Source organism: Coregonus clupeaformis, chromosome 18 (genome assembly GCF_020615455.1).
Source record: "Coregonus clupeaformis isolate EN_2021a chromosome 18, ASM2061545v1, whole genome shotgun sequence".
NCBI classification, from domain to species: Eukaryota; Metazoa; Chordata; class Actinopteri; order Salmoniformes; family Salmonidae; genus Coregonus; species Coregonus clupeaformis.
Window position 1 is genome coordinate 25,934,460 of NC_059209.1, and position 17,848 is coordinate 25,952,307.

A 17,848-nucleotide genomic window follows, 5' to 3' on the forward strand; every position below is an offset into this window, starting at 1 on the left:
TAAATCGCATATATCACACTTTTATGTAGGTTTGAACATCATATTCAAATGAATTTCATGCATGAAAATAACCTACTGCTGTCCCTAATATACTAGTGATAGCATTGCAACATGTATCACAGTCTTTATGTTGTTACATTTCCAAGTTGCCATCAGTTATAAATCGTCTGTCAGTCTGTTTGACAGCCATTGGCGAGTGTCTATAGAGTATTTGTAATAATACCAATTTCACAACTGAACACTTGTTTATCTAAGTCTTATAGGGTGGCTGGCTCGTTCATCTATGGCTGCCACCAGCACCAGAACCGCCAGCCATTCCACCATGAACCACCAATGGGAGCCTCACACATCTTAATTCCCCCGCAGTTGAGCAATTACCCCCTGGTAAATGAATGAGATAGCATGTCTAATCTCCTGTAAGCTTAGCTCCCAGTTCTGTGGAAATGTCTGCGGCTCTGCTCACCCTAGCATCATTTGCATTAACTGTAGCTTTGGCAAGTCAATAGGCTTTTATCTCTTCATTGAAACAGAAAGTGAGTGAGTGAGTGAGTGAGTCAGGGAAGAGAAGGGGAGCCTCTCTCTCGCCAGTCAGTTTGACATGACAGGAAGGGGGTTTTCAGGGCCTGTCAGTTTCCATACAGCTCCCTGGCATCACTATGGGGGAGGAGGGGGAAGAAGGGGGAGGGGGGAGGACCTACTCTACAGACATAATATCCCCACTCCGTATCCTCAGGTAAATCTCTCTCTCTGCCTTTGTCTTTCTCTCTCTCTCTCTCTCTCTCTCTGTCTCTCTCTCTCTCTCTCTGCCTTTGTCTCTCTCTCTCTCTCCCTCTCTCTCTCTCTCTCCAGTAAGGCTAATCCATCAGAATCTGTTTTTTTGTATTTTGTGAAAGCATAGGGAATGGGGTGTGGTTGGTTCATATGAGTGCAGCAAACTTGGGTTTGACTGGCGGTGGTTAACCCAGGCCATCTGTCCATGGGGCCTGTGAAGAATTTGCCACCGTCCATAGAAACCAGACAGCGCTGACGCGCATCACAACGAGGCCGTAGTGAATTCCTAAAGTACTACTCTCTGAAAGGGCACCATGTCTTTCATGTTCATTACATGAGCTAAAAAAGAAAGTCTGTGTTTGGGTAAGGGCCCTCAGCCGTAGTAAACTGACCACTTATAGATCCAGGAAATGGAGAGGACTATTACCTTCATCAGGAAGACAGAGTGGCTAAATCATCCAGAGAAAATTGCATGATGGGAGTCACAGAGAGGTGGAAAAAATCCATCTTGACAAGCCATCAGTGGAGTAAAATCACCAGTGTAAAAATGGTTTTCATGAGGGGAAAACAAACACTGTCATTTGTAATTGGCTTAGAATAACTGTGCTGTTTAATTTGCGTCATGTTAACTGTAACAGGTGCTGCCAGCTCCTCTTGCTCGCAGCAAAACAATGGCTGCTTTCTTTCACTTCAGACCAGCAGCCACCTGAATGCCCACATTGTCAGGATTTAACAGATTACATCAATTACAATATTGCTTGCAGGTGTGTCCGTTGGGTGCAATCAGTTACACTTACTCTATTTGAATACAACTGTCTGGGAGCCAGGCTGGTGTATGTTACCGCAGGCCAGCCTGGCTAGATATGGACACTTCGTAAAACCATCATATTCAAACACACAGCAGATAAGACTGCAGATGTATTCCAAATGTATTCAGTGTGGGTTTTCTTGAGATTGCTAGGTAACCTCTACTTGAGTCCTATGTTGTCAGTAGGGATGTTTATGTAGATTCACCTGCCTGGCTGTGCTTGCCCCATTTAAAGAAATGTGTGATTTTCCTCCATTATCTGAACATGATGTTTGACAATGAGAAGTATTCAAAGTCAGAAATAGTAGCCTTGACCCTGAATAACCCCAAGACTGATGTGGCCTGAAGCAAAGCTCAGACGATTAAGATGATTTCTCTGTTATGGAGTCTGTTGTTTCAACTACTAAAGCAACGATTATAGCTGTGTGTGTGTGTATGTGTGTGTGTTTGTTTGTTTGTTTGTGTGTGTGTGTGTGTGTGTGTGTGTGTGTGTGTGTGTGCGTGTGCTTGTGCGTGCGTGTGAATCCTGGCTAAATGCAATGTTCATGAAGAGGGCTAACCGCATGCTTGAATAACTGCCTCCACAACAGAGGGGCCTGTGTGTAAACAAACCCTGCTGTACTGTCACAGGCGTCTTATATGAAATGAATTGCCCATTACATTATATCATGGTCAAATGAGTCTCTGTGACTCTATTGATTAAACATTATTTATGAAAGCCAAGCGGTTCATACAAAGCATGTTACTCATTAGCCTGTTTCACACTAAAATCTGTTCCTCAATGTCACTGCTGTTTTCTATAAAGGCAATGATTCAGTAACTCAACTGAACTAAACTGAACCAAAAGGGCCAATTCTACACAACTTATAATGAGGTTGAGGGTTTAAAAAAAAGAAAAATTCAGCATATGTTGCTATCTTAAGTTATTGCATATCTAACACCACAGGACAGCTTTTCCAACTAAAATTAGACTAAATTATGAAATTCCTGTTCTTATGAAGTAACCCATTTTATAACACCATACATGTTTCAAATAAATTGCTATTCCATGTATCTATTTGGACATTGTGTCAAATGATTCAAACAAACTGGTATTAGCATTGATTATAGCGTATCTTAAACAGACTACTACTTGAGCACTAGCATATCTTGTTCTGAAAACTGGAAGAACCTGTGAGGGGTGAATGGTTACCTTCCCACGCCCCCTCCACCCACAATTTGTCTATGAGCCAAAATCTCTCATCTCTGGGTTTAAGCTACTTGAAGTGAAGATGGTCATTTTCTTTCATTCAAGAGGAAGATAAAAAAGAGGAAGTTTGTCTCCATTTTCAAGAACTGCCCTAAGTGTCATCCTATTGCTATTCTGCTGAGCTCACCTGTCTGCGCTGCTGCTCCTCCAATTTCCTCTGTGTTCTTTAGCTTCTGCCCTCTGTAGCTCAGCTGGTAGAGCACGGCGCTCGAACCCAAGGTAGTGGGTTCGATCCCCGGGACCACCCATACACAAAAAAATAAAAATAAATGTATGCACGCATGACTGTAAGTCGCTTTGGATAAAAGCGTCTGCTAAATGGCATATTATTATTATTATTAAAATACAACCATGGCTTTCTGTCTCTCATCTCCTCTCCATGTCTGGAACGCTAGCTTTAGCCTCTAATTTGCTACTTCTCTTTACCAGTCTTAGCTAACACAGTGGCTGGCCTGCCCTGTCATGGCTCTGCAGCTATGGTCTCATGCTCGTTCACCCAGTGTGGACACACAGATCGTCTAATTCCATTTGGTTCTATTTGGCAGGCAGGCAGGCATTCAGCAGTAACTGAATCTGTCTCCCTCTCCCTCCCTCCTCCCTCCCAGGGGACCATTACCACATTTCTGCAACAGCTCTTTAATGGTTTCAATACTCGCTTGACAGGACAGCAAAGCTCTGACTTGATTGACACATTAATTCCTCCCTCCCTTATCTCCCGGCGTGGGGAATGAATGGCGTATCACAAAGACGGAGCGATTCTGAGAGCTTATCAGTAATGACTCATCAGGTAGTGTCCTCCTAGGTGATGTATCTGGGGAGTGCGTTTTCTAAAGGTAGCATGCACCTACATACGGAGCGCCGTTTCTATGGAAATACAGAACACGGTGTTACATCACCCACAGTTCACCCCCTTCTTACTCTCTCTATCCCTCTCTTTCGCTCTCTCTTTCAGTTTTATTATCTCTTTTCCCTCTCTTAGGGAATTTTGTCATATTGTTGTCAATCTTGCTCGCTCTCTCTCTCTCTCTCATTCTCTCTCTCTCTCTCTCACTCTCTCTCTCTCTCTCTCTCTCACTCTCTCTCTCTCTCTCTCTCTCTCTCGCTCCTATCAATGGCTCTGTGTTGCTTTCTCCCCTCTCTTTCTCCCCTCTCTTTCTCCCCTCTTTCTCTCATGTAACAGGAAAGAAAAAGGAATATAAAATGTATATGCCTCTGGCCCATTCCTCATCCATGCCCCGCCCCCCCTCCCTTCCATCCCACAATCCCTGTGAGGCCCAGGTTCTCTCCCAGACTCCTCATATTCAATAACAAACAGCCCACCCACCAGGGTGCTGACAGCCCTAATAGTTTTTTTACGGGGGGAAAATGAACCGACTTAATGTTTCAACACAAGTGATCATCCGTCCTCATCTCCTTAATGAAATTAGATTAAGTGCACCTGGGAAAGAGCTGAGGAAGCAGAATGCCTTGCCACCTTTAATTTAAAACCAATTTGCCAGCAATATTCCCTCCAGCTCGGGATTCTTCTGAGCAGATTCAAAATGGAGGACGATGAGATCAGACCAGAGCTGACTGGTTTAATTCCAGTCCCCACAGGCAGCGCCAAATTATAACTGACACCAGCAACATAGGATTTAATATGGAGTTGTCATTTTTCGTCTCTCCTCTCCTCTCTGCCTTTGTCTTCTCTCTCTCTCTCTCTCTCTCTCTCTCTCTCTCTCTCTCTCTCTCTCTCTCTCTCTCTCTCTCTCTCTCTCTCTCTCTCTCTCTCTCTCTCTCTCTCTCTCTCTCTCTCTCTCTCTCTCTCTCTCTCTCTCTCTCTCTCTCTCTCTCTCTCTCTCTCTCTCTCTCTCTCTCTCTCTCTCTCTCTCTCTCTCTCCCCCTTTCTCTCTTTTTTTCTGTGATGAGCCGTGTCTGCCGCTGGAAAAGGCTGTGTTTTCATCAGCTGGCATCTTGGCCAGGTCGCAGTTGTAAATGAAAACTTGTTCTCAACTGGCTTACCTGGTTAAATAAAGGTGAAATAAAATAAAAAATAAAAATAATGTTACTCCTGTAGCAATTACACTGGTCTGGAAACACTCTTCTGTTTCATTTATATTGGGCTGTTTGCAATGTTCTCTCTTCTCTAGTTTCTCCAGATTAAGCCTGTGTGTTTTTTCTGGTTGTCAAGAGATACATATGTTGTACATTTAGTGCATCACAACTATGTGGTGATTTTAGAGCACAGTTCATTCTTCTTCTTTCTGACTGAATTTGAATCTGAGTCGAGGTCTCCTAAGTGGCTCATTTAGAGATTAATTTTATCGTTTTAAGAGTAAGTGCTCTGCATAATACTGAAGTGTACCTGCTTAGACCTTTCCAGGACAATTTGGCTAATTGTCTGACATTTTCTAATATGAACACTTTCAGACAGGGTATAATTTGAGGGGTGGGGGTGGGGGGTAGATGGAGCACAAATTGAGCATATACAACCCTGTGGTGTGTTGAGAAGGTGGGTGATGACACAGGGTTGCTTCAAACCCCTGCAGGGCCAGGCGTACCAACACAGCCAACTGACATCAGCAAAGCCTTCATGTCATTAGCAATACATATCACAGTAACAGCAGTGACAGTAACATAGCAATGGCGTCACTAACCATGCTATGGCATCCATTCCATTGGCTGAATAAGCTACACTGGATTCCTTTCTAAAGGTTACATTGACATGAACATAATTAATGTAAACAGAAACATGTGATTGATAAAACAACTGTCTTTGCATGGCTGCATAGGAAAGTGTGAAATGGCATACATAAGGTGTGAAATCATAATAGTATAGCAGCTAAGTTTATCCCTCTGTTGAGCTTTCTGTTGAGCTCTCTGTTGAGCTCTATGTTTAGCTCTGTTGACCTCTCTGTTGATCTCTCTGTTGAGCTCTCTGTTTATCTTTCTGTTGAGCTCTCTGTTGATCTCTCTGTTGATCTCTCTGTTGAGCTCTCTGTTTATCTCTCTGTTGAGCTCTCTGTTTAGCTCCATCCTTTACTTTGGCAGAGGGTGTTAAAACAGGTATTCAGGTATTTGTTATTTGGAAATCATATTTTTATTTATTTTTTTAGCAGACGCTCTTATCCAGAGCGACTTACAGTTAGTGAGTGCATACATTTTATATATATATATATTTATTTTTTTCATACTGGCCCCCCGTGGGAATCGAACCCACAACCCTGGCGTTGCAAACGCCATGCTCTACAAACATCCCTGCCGGCCATTCCCTCCCCTACCCTGGACGACGCTGGGCCAATTGTGCGCCGCCCCATGGGTCTCCCGGACGCGGCCGGCCACGACAGAGCCTGGATTCTAACCAGGATCTCTAGTGGCACAGCTAGCACTGCGATGCAGTGCCTTAGACCACTGCGCACTCTCTCCACTTTCCCAACGACAGAGTAGGCCCTACTTCTAACCTTATCAGAACAACGTGTCTGTGCTCTGGTGCAGTAGAGAGACAGCTTGTGATCATAGTCATTGTGGAAATTATTCTCTTATCCAGAGCGACTTACAGGAGCAATTAGGGTTAAGTGCCTTGCTCAAGGGCACATCGACAGATTTTTCACCTAGTCGGCTCGGGTATTAGAACCAGCGACCTTTCAGTTACTGGTACAACGCTCTTAACCACTAAGCTACCTGCCGCCCCATGATGAACTTCAAGTTTTGCTGCATACTTGATCTCATGTCCACCACCCTCACCTGCTCCACTTTTGGATGGGGTTCTTCAAATACCAATTTCCTATCTCAGAACCAATGCCCTGTACTGTAATAGACCTAATAATTGTTGTTGTTTTTTTTATAAAAAACTCTCAGTTCGATCTTCTAGTGATACAGTTGGTTCACCTCTAAAACCAAACAACACAGGTTTTATTTAATACAAAAATTTAAATATTCTCAATTTCTAGTGTTGACGGAGATGTGTGTTTCAAACTCAGGTAACCTCACACACACTGCGAAACTGAGTTCCATTATCCAGTCCAAGCAGCCATCATGGCAGCCCATCCATTGTTTTTTTTAAGGCCTGTGTTTGAATAACAAGCCAAGTACTATAAAATATTTTCCACATCAGTAATAAAATAAAGATTTAGTCCATATTGGTTGCAGATGTCCTCTCGGTAGAGAAAAAAAAAGTATATTTGTTAGGTGTGTTAGATTTTAGTGTTTCTGGTCCTGCTTAAACATATTGCCTAGGGGCCCTACTTAGGAAATGTACGCCTTTCCTACGCACTTCTCAGTAGTTGGTATTCAGACTTTCCTTATATAGGTGCGTAACGGGCTTTGCAGGTGTGGTTCCCTTGCGCGCATTCAATACATTTAATTAAACCACTGAAAACCCTCCCACTTGCTGGGCAACAGATTTTATTTACGCACAAAATATATTGGTGAATAAAAAAGAGTGGTTTGATTCATCCTAAAAGTTACCATAATCAATTGTTCAATCCATTAAATATTGGAAGGTGAGAAAAGTGTACAATAGGGGTTGACCAGTAGTCCTATAAACCTACCCTAATAATCCTCACTAATCATGGGACTGTGTTGACAGGCTCCAGGTCTAAACTGCTACGTATGGTCTGCATTCCATAAGGATTCAAATTATTGCATAACTTGTAATACATTAGCCTAATATGATGTACTATTGCTAGTGATCCTCAGGAACAACCACACAAACGTGACAGAGGAAAGAAAGGTAAACTAACGATGTAATGGAATAATGCAAAATGCAAGGAAACTAACACTAAATTCAATGACAGTTCTAAATGTATGTGGGTATAACTGACGGTGGCTACCGATAGTGGCTAAGATTTAACATGATACAAATTGTAAAAAATACAATGAAAAGTCTAGAAATCATAAGTCAACTTGGTAGGTTTGGCACTAACTGTCATTTGCGCATGGCTACAGAAGCCTATAGCTTGAGTCTCCAAATTGTATCCCAAGTTATAAGGCCAACATTTCATAAACTTCACTGTGTAAAAGGTGATATGTTGCTATGCTTCAGTTTGCTGCCATATGATGACTGGTTTCACATTTGTCTCCAGAGAGGTAAAATAGATCTAAAACAATTTTCACTTATATTTACAATCCCCTTATCCAAACGGCTTACTCATTTACCTAGCTCTTATCAATAGCTCTTATCAATTTGTATATTACAGTGCATGGAGAATGGTGTTATTTTTAAAATATTTTTTCCCTAATTGGTAGTTACTGTCTTGTCCCATCACTGCAACTCCCCTACGGACTCGGGAGAGGCGAAGGTCGAGAGCCATGCGTCCTCCGAAACATGACCTTGCCAAGCCGCACTGCTTCCTGACACACTGCTCGCTTAACCCGGAAGCCAGCCGCACCAATGTCAGCTTGCAGGCGCCCGGCCCGCCACAAGGAGTTGCTAGAGCGCAATGGGACAAGGAAATCCCGGCTGGCCAAACCCTCCCCTAACCCGGTCACGGCCGGCTGTGACACAGCCTGGGTTATAACCCGGGTCTGTAGTGACGCCTCAAGCCCTGCGATGCAGTGCCTTAGACCGCTGCGCCACTCGGGAGGCTGAGAATGGTGTTATTTCTATAGGTTAAAAGAAAGTTGACAGGTTGCTCAACCTTATTCATTGTTTCATCGTGCGTAAAGGTGGTGGAATTATGAGTATTAAGTCAAGGTTAGAATATGGCATATCTGTAGACACACCTACGCCACACCTTCATTTCTTTGCATAAAAAGGGAATTAAGTTCCATTTACGCATGCTTAACTCGGGTCGGAATTCCACCCTAAGTGCCTTTTTATTCAATGAACAGCAGTGGACACTAATTACTTTCATATTTCTTTTGGCTAGAACATAGAAGGCAGACCATGTGTTGTAAGGAGCTCGGAGCTCTATAACTGAGCTATGTCCCAGTCGTTGGCTTGTCCAGAGAAACTTCAATAATGCAACATGACTTATTTTTCCTTTCCTGCAAATGGCATACAAAATCAGCGACAAATATAGAATTTGCCATTGTTGTCAGTAATCTGTGCCATCTTGGATAATGTTTCCCTGAAGAAATGAATGGAAACTAGACCAACCGGACCCGTGGTGCTCAGAAAGGAGTGTTGGGAGCAGTCAGCCAAGCAGCACATTGAGCCTCGTATATTTTGCTTTACGTTTGATAGGGAAAATAAAAATAGAGCGGAGTTGTTGGCATTAATGGACTCTGTGGCCCTGTGAGGAGGATCTGACTTACCAGACTCCCCAAATGATGATGATGACAATCAACCAGGAGGAGAGAAGAGCAGGCTGTCTCTATCTCTCTCTTTCTGTCTCTTGCTCTCTCTCTCCCTCTCTCTCTCTCTCTCTCTCTCTCTCTCTCTCTCTCTCTCTCTCTCTCTCTCTCTCTCTCTCTCTCTCTCTCTCTCTCTCTCTCTCTCTCTCTCTCTCTCTCTCTCTCTCTCTCTCTCTCTCTCTCTCTCTCTCTCTCTCTCTCTCTCTCTCTCTCTCTCTCTCTCTCTCTCTCTCTCTCTCTCTCTCTCTCTCTCTCTCTCCACCAACCACTGGAACGTCTCTGACTGAATCTAAACACCCCAGATGCCTGTGGAGGGTGGTGTACGCCAAAACCTCAAGCCTGCTCTCCCCCCAAGTCACTTTGGCTTTGGATGGGAACTTTCCGTGGGTGTATGTGTGTGTGATCTGGGGAGCTGGCGGGCAGAGAGGGAGTAGAGTAGAGACCCTGGAGAGCAACGCCAAGATCAGGACCAAAACACACAGGGCCAGCTGCCTTCAATTAAGGCAGAAACCCAGCAACTGAGTACCTTTTGCGCAAAACCAGCTGCCTTTGATCTGTAGCAGACAAGGGAAAAGGTGCAGGGCTTAAAAGATTACAAGGAAAAATAATTATTGTATCAAATAGGCCTACATAAAACTTTATAGGGGATTTAGAGGCGCAGAGGGAAGCAGTTACTAACGATGCCGGCCACTCATGTTCATTTGCCAACTCTTTTCCTTTTTCAGGGGGCCTCCTTTAATGATATGGTGCACCTGGCCTCTCCCTTAACTTTTAGGCAGAACGTTTCTCTCCCCCGTCCATCCCACCATGCTACTTTACTTTTATCACTCCTCCAGTAAGTAGTCACCCACGATGGATTCATTGGTGTAATCTAACCTGATTTGCATGTCCGTTTCTGGCTCTGACAAATAGCAGAGCGCTAGGCTAGTGTGTGTGTGTGTTTGGGAGCCAGGGCCATATACAGCAGAAGACTGGCCTAGCTGGCATTAAAACAGCCACCCTGCCGGCACCACAGACACAGCCTATACAGGCCTCCATTAAAATTAATTTGACTTCATTAGCACTAAACCTGCTCCAGCCGGGGACCTGTGGTGTTGCCGGAGGGGAATGGTAGAGTGGCAGCCCGGCTAGCCGAGACAGCGAGGGAGGCGCTGAGAAGATCTAACACATGGCTCTGCCAGCCTGAATATGCCCCATGCTCTGACGGGTGCCAAACAAGGGGTGACGTGCGTCACTGGCTTTAGGGGGACTCAATCAACACCCGGTCAGAATATTAACGCCATGCGCTCCTGCCACATCACCAGGTTGCACACATACACACACACACACACACACACACACACACACACACACATATACACACACACACTCACTCAGGGTTGCTAGGCTGCATACAAGTCATGCGTGTGCACATGGTGAATGCCTCAGCGTGGTGTGATCCAGAAGAGATGCACCACTGGGTTGACTTGACCAGTTCCCATAACCCCTCTCTCAGCAGGGTCAACAGTTAACGTGCTATTATGTTACAGTTAATGTAAAGCTCATCAGACACTCACATTTCTGTCATAAATAGTAATTTTGAAGCAGTGAGTAATTTTATGCAGGGGTTGGAACCGAACTGATTTTCCAATCGTTCCATTCTGAACAGAACCTCTACCTTTTTCGTTATGTTCCAGTGTTCCGACCAGTATAATAAAGTTCTGAACCGGTTCGAACCCCCAAAAAAGTAACTGTTCAAATAGTTCCTTTTCGTTTACTTTTTTTAACCTGTACAATCAACATAGTTGTTACATTTACCCCAATAATTAGCACAGATAGAGCAGCTTCCTATAGAACAGGTAAGCTAGTTGTTTACATGTTTAATTGGTCAGATAAATGCAGGTGCGAGATGCGACTGCAATTTCACAGGTTGGGAGAGAGCAAGAGAAAGGGCTGGACAAGGAGGGGGCATGGCTTGAAGCACTCACCATCATAATATGCTGTGAATTGGAATGTGTTTAGGCTATTACTAGCATCATAACTTTACTGAATTACAGAATTATATTCTAGACAGTATGAATATTTTTGGAACAAAAAAGATAGTTATTAACCGGTTCTCAAGATTTTAAAATAACAGTTCTGTTCCGGAACACACTGTGTTATTTTCTGGTTTTCTGTTCTGTTCCCTGAACCGGTTCCAACCCCTGATTTTATGTTAGTGAATCAGCTTTCCCAACTAAGAAAAAGGGGTTAGAGATCAAATGACCAAATATGATTTATATAAACAAGAATATGGTAGCTGTATGTTGATAAAAGAAAAGCTGCCAAATGACATATCAGAGATGTTGGATTGAGATGTCAATGGAGGCAGATATCACGTCACCCTGTTGAGAAGCCTGTTGTCTTGTTATTCCCTGGTTGATTTGTATAGGAAAGCTCTTACGCTCCATTAATATTCAACCAACTTTACAGGATTGTTTTGCCTCTCCGCTCCATTGGAGATCTGAAGCAGAAATGTTATCAGTAATTTAAATCAAAGGCTGGATTGAAACCCGCCAGACAGGTGAGCAGGGTGCGTCATTATTTGATAACTCCATTTTGCTTCAAAGAGCGCCTCTTATAGATAAGATGAAAAAATAAAAAAACGCATGCAGACAGTCAGACTCAGGGTAGCATACAAATGAAAACTCAGCGGTAGGGTTTTAGACGTTTTGGAACGACAGTGGGAGAAAATATGGTTGTTCTGAGGCCATTCGTTCAAGCCAGAGAATGACACATAAATTACTACTGTTGAGCTGGAAATGGGTGTGGGGCCAGAGCCATAGTCTTAGAGATAGAGCAGCCACAGATCACAAAGCTTTTAAGACAAGAGACTCACCCACCCACCAAAAATAACACTATTACTGTGGAGAGGGGAGGGAGGAGGGAAGGGCAGGCTTCAGAGTTTACCCGGCCTCTGGTGGGAGTGTGCATGCTGATAAATAAATAACTGTGAAAATAAATAAATCATTGAGGCAGGAACCCCAGATAGGACTCTGGTAGCCTGAGGGTGGTACGTTTTCTGTCTGCTGTCGACGAGAGAGCACTTTGATCAGAGGAGTGTCTGAAGATTCGTTTCACATCTGTACAGAGAAAACTAGCTGTAAACTGCCAAGAAGCATTTTAATGGCAGTTGGATTATAAAATGAAATAGGGCTCCAGATGGCAGGCAGTGCAGTGGCTGTGGTTGGGGTTTTTAACTGCTTTTTTATTGATAAAATATGGGGTGAAAAATTGCGTGGGGCTTATTAGGCATCCCACTGTGAAGTTGCTCAGTTGGCCAAGCTGTTCTCCGTGGCCTCCCTCCAAACATGCCTCCATAAATTTTTAGCAGTACCTTTAAATCTGTAAGATCCCTGCTTGTTAAGTTCACCCCAGCTCCCCCTACCCCCCTCACCATATTTATTTTTAAAGAAGGACTTCTCTCAGTTGAGATTTTTTTAAACGTCTGGATGAAAGCCGCGGGAGTAGCTTTACAAAGATGGAGGGTGGAGTAAAGGGGAGGGGGGCGGGAGTTTGGCTGAGCGGCAGGAGGGTTCCTGCCTTCGCGCTTTCCTTTCCATGCTCATTACTATGAGCAAAGAACCAGTGTTTAGCCGCTTAACGACTATAATTCCTGCGTGATTTCATTAGGTTTTTCGGCCTTCCTGACGCAGAATGAGCCTAGCTGATTATTAATCAGATATGCGGTGCTGTGTATACACACGACTGTCAGGGTCAGGGACAGAAATAGTAGTCCGTTCTTGTCTGGGCATAGAGGGAGGAGCAGTGACTGGCCACAGAGAGCCAAGATGGAGGAGCAGTAACTGGCCACAGAGAGCCAAGGCCACAGAGATCCAAGATGGAGGAGCAGTGACTGGCTACAGAGTTCAGCTGGGTATGGAGGAGCAGTGACTGGCCACAGCATGGGGCTTTAATGGAGAACAAGATGGAGGAACAGTTGGGTCCCTGGCTGTGTGAATAGAACACATAGTTAATGGCCAGATTGTACGAAGGAACAACAATATGTATGCATGGGGAATAATAGGAATAGTTGTTGGCACCCGGGGAATAGTTGTTGGGTGTTAACTGCCTTGCTCAAGGGCAGAACGGCAGATTTTTCCACCTTGCCAACTTGGGTATTCAAACCAGTGACGTTTCAGTTACTAGCCCAACACTCTTAACCGCTTGGCTGCCGACAAGGAGAGGAGGTGTAAAATGGCCTTGGCCATATCTGTGGTGGTTATGATAAGTTATGAATCATATGTCTTAATGCAGAGGTTGGAGAGAAATGATGGCAGGTCAAAACAGGATATAAATGTATTTACTTACATACTATGACCATACAGTATTACCTTTGGCATCAGATGTCTGGAATAGGTCACTGTTATGGGAATGTGTTCCATCTTTCATCAGTCACCCGATCTCATTCCATACTGGCCTAAAAATACAAATGTTATCTGAAGCCAAAATTAAATGTGTTGTTATTTAGTACATCAATTGGTTGAGATATTGAGACATGATGGATCTAGATTTTAAAGACGTAGGATTTCCATATTCACCTGACCATTTTATAGGCTAGTAAAACAATCCCTCAATGGTGGCCTCTGAATCTCTTCATAAAATGCCACACCTGCCATACACTGTGGACTCAATACATTGTGTTCCTTTCAGTATGGACGTATGTTGTTAGCCATGCTCTCACTGCTAATTTAAAATCAATCTGAGCTGATAGGGCAGATGACTAAAACGCAACCCTAACGGTCATGAAAGTGGGCGCCTGTGAGTTCCTGTCCTTTAGATAGTAGGCAGCCCAATTTGTATTCCATAACTACCACTCCCCCCTCCTCCCCCCTTCCTCCCGCTCCGCCCTCCTGCGCCATCCCCGGCATCAAAGACAATTACTGTCGACATAACATCAAATTACAACTGTTGGTTTACTTGTTTGTCTCGTTATATGACTTGAAACTGCCATCTCCCATCTAGGAAGGTCCCCTCCCATCTGCTCTTCTCCCTCTCCCCACCCTTATGGGCCTGCTGCACAGCAACCAACCCCGCCCCACTCCCCTCCAGCTCAGAGAAGAAAAGGGACAGCCGCCGACAGCCTAATGGACTCATTTGTAATTGTGAGTGAGAAAAAACTAGTTGTTGGACGCATTATAATTTGACAGAGACTGGCAGCTCAGAGCTAGACCATGATGCCTGAACCAACAATGCCTCCTCCTCCTCCTTTTTCTACCCATTCATCATCCCACTACACCTTCCATTCCTCTCATCCCCTTCAAATGCTTCCTTTCTTTTTCTCCTTGGAGGATGGAAGAAAGGAGGGTGGATAGAGGGATGGGAGAGGAGAGATAAGAGAGACGTGTTCAGCACATTCTGCTGTAGCTCAAAGTTCCCAGGCAGGCAGCTCTGTCATACTTTACCTCCCTCCTACCTTTACATGGAGTCCACAGGGGCCGCTACGTATCTCTCTCTCTCTCTCTCTCTCTCTCTCTCTCTCTCTCTCTCTCTCTCTCTCTCTGAGAGTCTACGCTGTTTGAAGTGCAGGACAGATGGGGGCTCCTGTGACTGTTAAAAATGAATAGGTTGCGTTGCAGCCCTCCCCCATAAGTTATTTATCAGGGGCCCTTATAGTGGTAGGAAAATACTTGTGAGTGCTCCCTTAATGTAGCATCTTATGACTTTTAGAAGCTGTTCCAGGAAGTGCAGTTGTAAAAAGAGGGGAACATTAGCAGCAGGATCTCCCAGGGCGAGAGCAGGGGAAGAGGAGCACAAACAGGCCCGCTCTCCTGTCTGTCCGTCTGTACCCACAATGCATCTTACCACAGGGGGCAGAGACTAGGGTTGTGTATGAAATTGCACCCTATTCCCTATATAGTGCACTACTTTTGACCAGGGCCTGCACTATATACTGTAAGGAATAGGGTGTCATTTCGGACACTTCCTGGAAGAGCAGCATATGCCTGATGCCAAGACTAGAGCCCCCCCTCACCCCCTCCCCAGCCAATGATACACTACATGACCAAAAGTATGTGGACACCTGCTCGTCGAACATCTCACTCCAAAATCATGGGCATTAATATGGAGTTGTTCCCCCCTTTGCTGCTATAACAGCCTCCACTCTTCTGGGAAGGCTTTCCACTAGATGTTGGAACATTGCTGCGGGGACTTGCTTCCATTCAGCCACAAGAGCATTAGTGAGGTCGGAACTGATGTTGGGCGTTTAAGCATGGCTCACAGTCGGCGTTCCAATTCATTCCAAAGGTGTTCGATGGGGTTGAGGTCAGGGGGCCAATCAAGTTCTTCCACTCCGATCTCAACAAACCATTTCTGTATGGACCTCGCTTTGTGCACGGGGGCATTGTCATGCTGAAACAGGAAAGGGCCTTCCCCAAACTGTTGCCACAAAGTTGGAAGCACAGAATCGTCTAGAATGTCATTATATGCTGTAGCGTTAATATTTCCCTTCACTGGAACTAAGGGGCCTAGCCCGAACCATGAAAAACAGCCCCAGACCATTATTCCTCCTCCACCAAACTTTACAGTTGGCACTATGCATTGGGGCAGGTAGCGTTTCTCCTGGCATCCGCCAAACCCAAACGCAGCCGACGCTTGGCATTGGGCATGGTGATCTTAGACTTGTGTGCGGCTGCTCGGCCATGGAAACCCATTTTATGACTTTGCTTCCAGAGGCAGTTTGGAACTCTGTAGTGAGTGTTGCAACTGAGGACAGACGGTTTTTACGCGCTACCCACTTCAGCACTCGCCGGTCACGTTCTGTGAGCTTGTGTGGCCTACAACTTCGCGGCTGAGCCGTTGTTGCTCCTAGACGTTTCCACTTCACAATAACAGCACTTACAGTTGACAGGGGCAGCTCTAGCAGGGCAGAAATTTTATGAACTGATCCTATGACGATGCCACGTTGAAAGTCACTGAGCTCTTCAGTAAGGCCATTCTACTGCCAAATTTTGTCTATGGAGGTTGCATGGCTGTGTGCTCAATTTTATACACCTGTCAGCAGCGGGTGTGGCTGAAATAACCGAATCCATTAATTTGATGGGGTTTCCACATACTTTTGTATATATAGTGTAGCTTAGCTGGTGCTGGGTATACAGGGTAGTGGGTAAAGGACAGTCTGTGACATCATGATCAGGACAGGGAGTGCATGAGGAGAAGAGTCACAGTGATGTCAAAACAATGGGCAAAAAACATGAAATAAATAAAGTACTACTCAACACGACCACCAAAGATCTAACCTTGATGGGTGGACATTCCAGTCTTCCATGTTTAACATGATGGCAGCTGCAATTTGCGCTGATGTAGAGCAATTCGAGAGCCACTATTAAAGCCATTCTGTCACGCCCTGACCTCTAGAACTCTAGTTAGTTTGGTCAGGGTGTGCATGTTTAGTTCTATGTTGTTGTATATCTATGTTTAGAGTCTAGTTGTTATATGTCTATGTTTGGCCGGGTGTGATTCCCAATCAGAGGCAGCTGTCGCTCGTTGTCTCTGATTGGGGATCATACTTAAGTAGCCTGGTTGCAGTCCTTGTTTGTGGGATCTTGTTCCTTGTAGGCTGGTTTTGTGTATAGCCCATAGGACTTCACGGTTTCGTTGAGTTTGTTATTTTGTCTAGTGTTTATCCAGTTTAATAAACATGTTCGCATACCACGCTGCACCTTGGTCTGACCCGTTCTTCAACGTTCGTGACACATTCAAAACATTCAAACAAGATATAAAATCCACAAAGTAAATGTGCTCCGGACTGTATTATACAATGATATGAAATCCAATCCGGATCATATTAGGGTAGAGACCTCTGACCGCCCCTGACGTTTGACCTCCCTCAGAATAGTGTCAGAGACTTGAGGTCTCAGCTCCAGTAATGGGCAGAGCAGCACCCCTCTCATCTCTGCTCCGCTGGCACGCAACCCCTCTTAACACAGGGTAGTAATGGCTACTGAACTGGTCAGAACGTTAGTAAAGGGCAGCAAATGGCATGGCAGGTTCGTTTGTGTTAATTGCTCTCCCTAGGCGTGGCTCTCTGTGCTGTGTGTCTCCTGAGCATCTGTCACTGGACATAATCTACACAGCCCAGCCCCCAGCCACATACATGACAAGGCCTGGTGGCAGGTAGAGCTTCCCTGGTGTCTGCTTCATTTCACTGTGGTAGAATAGAGAGGGCCACCCCTGATTTTATCATAGGAGGGGCATTGTATGGAGGCTCTTTTTTTGTTTTGACCTTCTTGTAGAGACTACCACTGCTATACTACTAGAATATTGCTGCAATTTATATGTAATGTGCAAGAATGGACCCAATGTTGTTGAGGCAGAGGCGGCCATTTTGTAGAAAGTTTGCATTCCACAGCGGTTCTCAATATTAGGTTAATGGCTTGTGACTGGCATAATTAATACTAATTCCCTTTAAATCATGTCCCTTTACAGATCCAACGTAACACACCCCCCAACATGGACAGCAGCTGAGATCCAGACCATCAGACATTTTATAAGGTCACCATGGTGACATAGTACTACCTCGACAATTCTACTGTCTGAGTTTAACCCTTTAAGGTGTCTCCTCTTCCCAGTCTTTGATACCAGCAAGTTATAGCACTACTTCCTGTTAATGTTAGCTGTTCCTGGGCCTGTTAGCATGGTCATTAATAAGTGGAGTCCTACTACAGATGCTGCAGGGTTAATGGTTGGATCATATACTGGAGGCCCATAAAGCCGACTGATGGAGT

The 17,848-nt window shown here is 44.6% G+C and overlaps 1 protein-coding gene across 6 annotated transcripts in view; it reads left to right on the plus strand.

Annotated features, from left to right (window-relative positions):
- Positions 1-17,848, plus strand: part of LOC121530631 (autism susceptibility gene 2 protein-like) — a 375,807-nt gene that overhangs the window by 256,262 nt on the left and 101,697 nt on the right. The window lies entirely within an intron of this gene.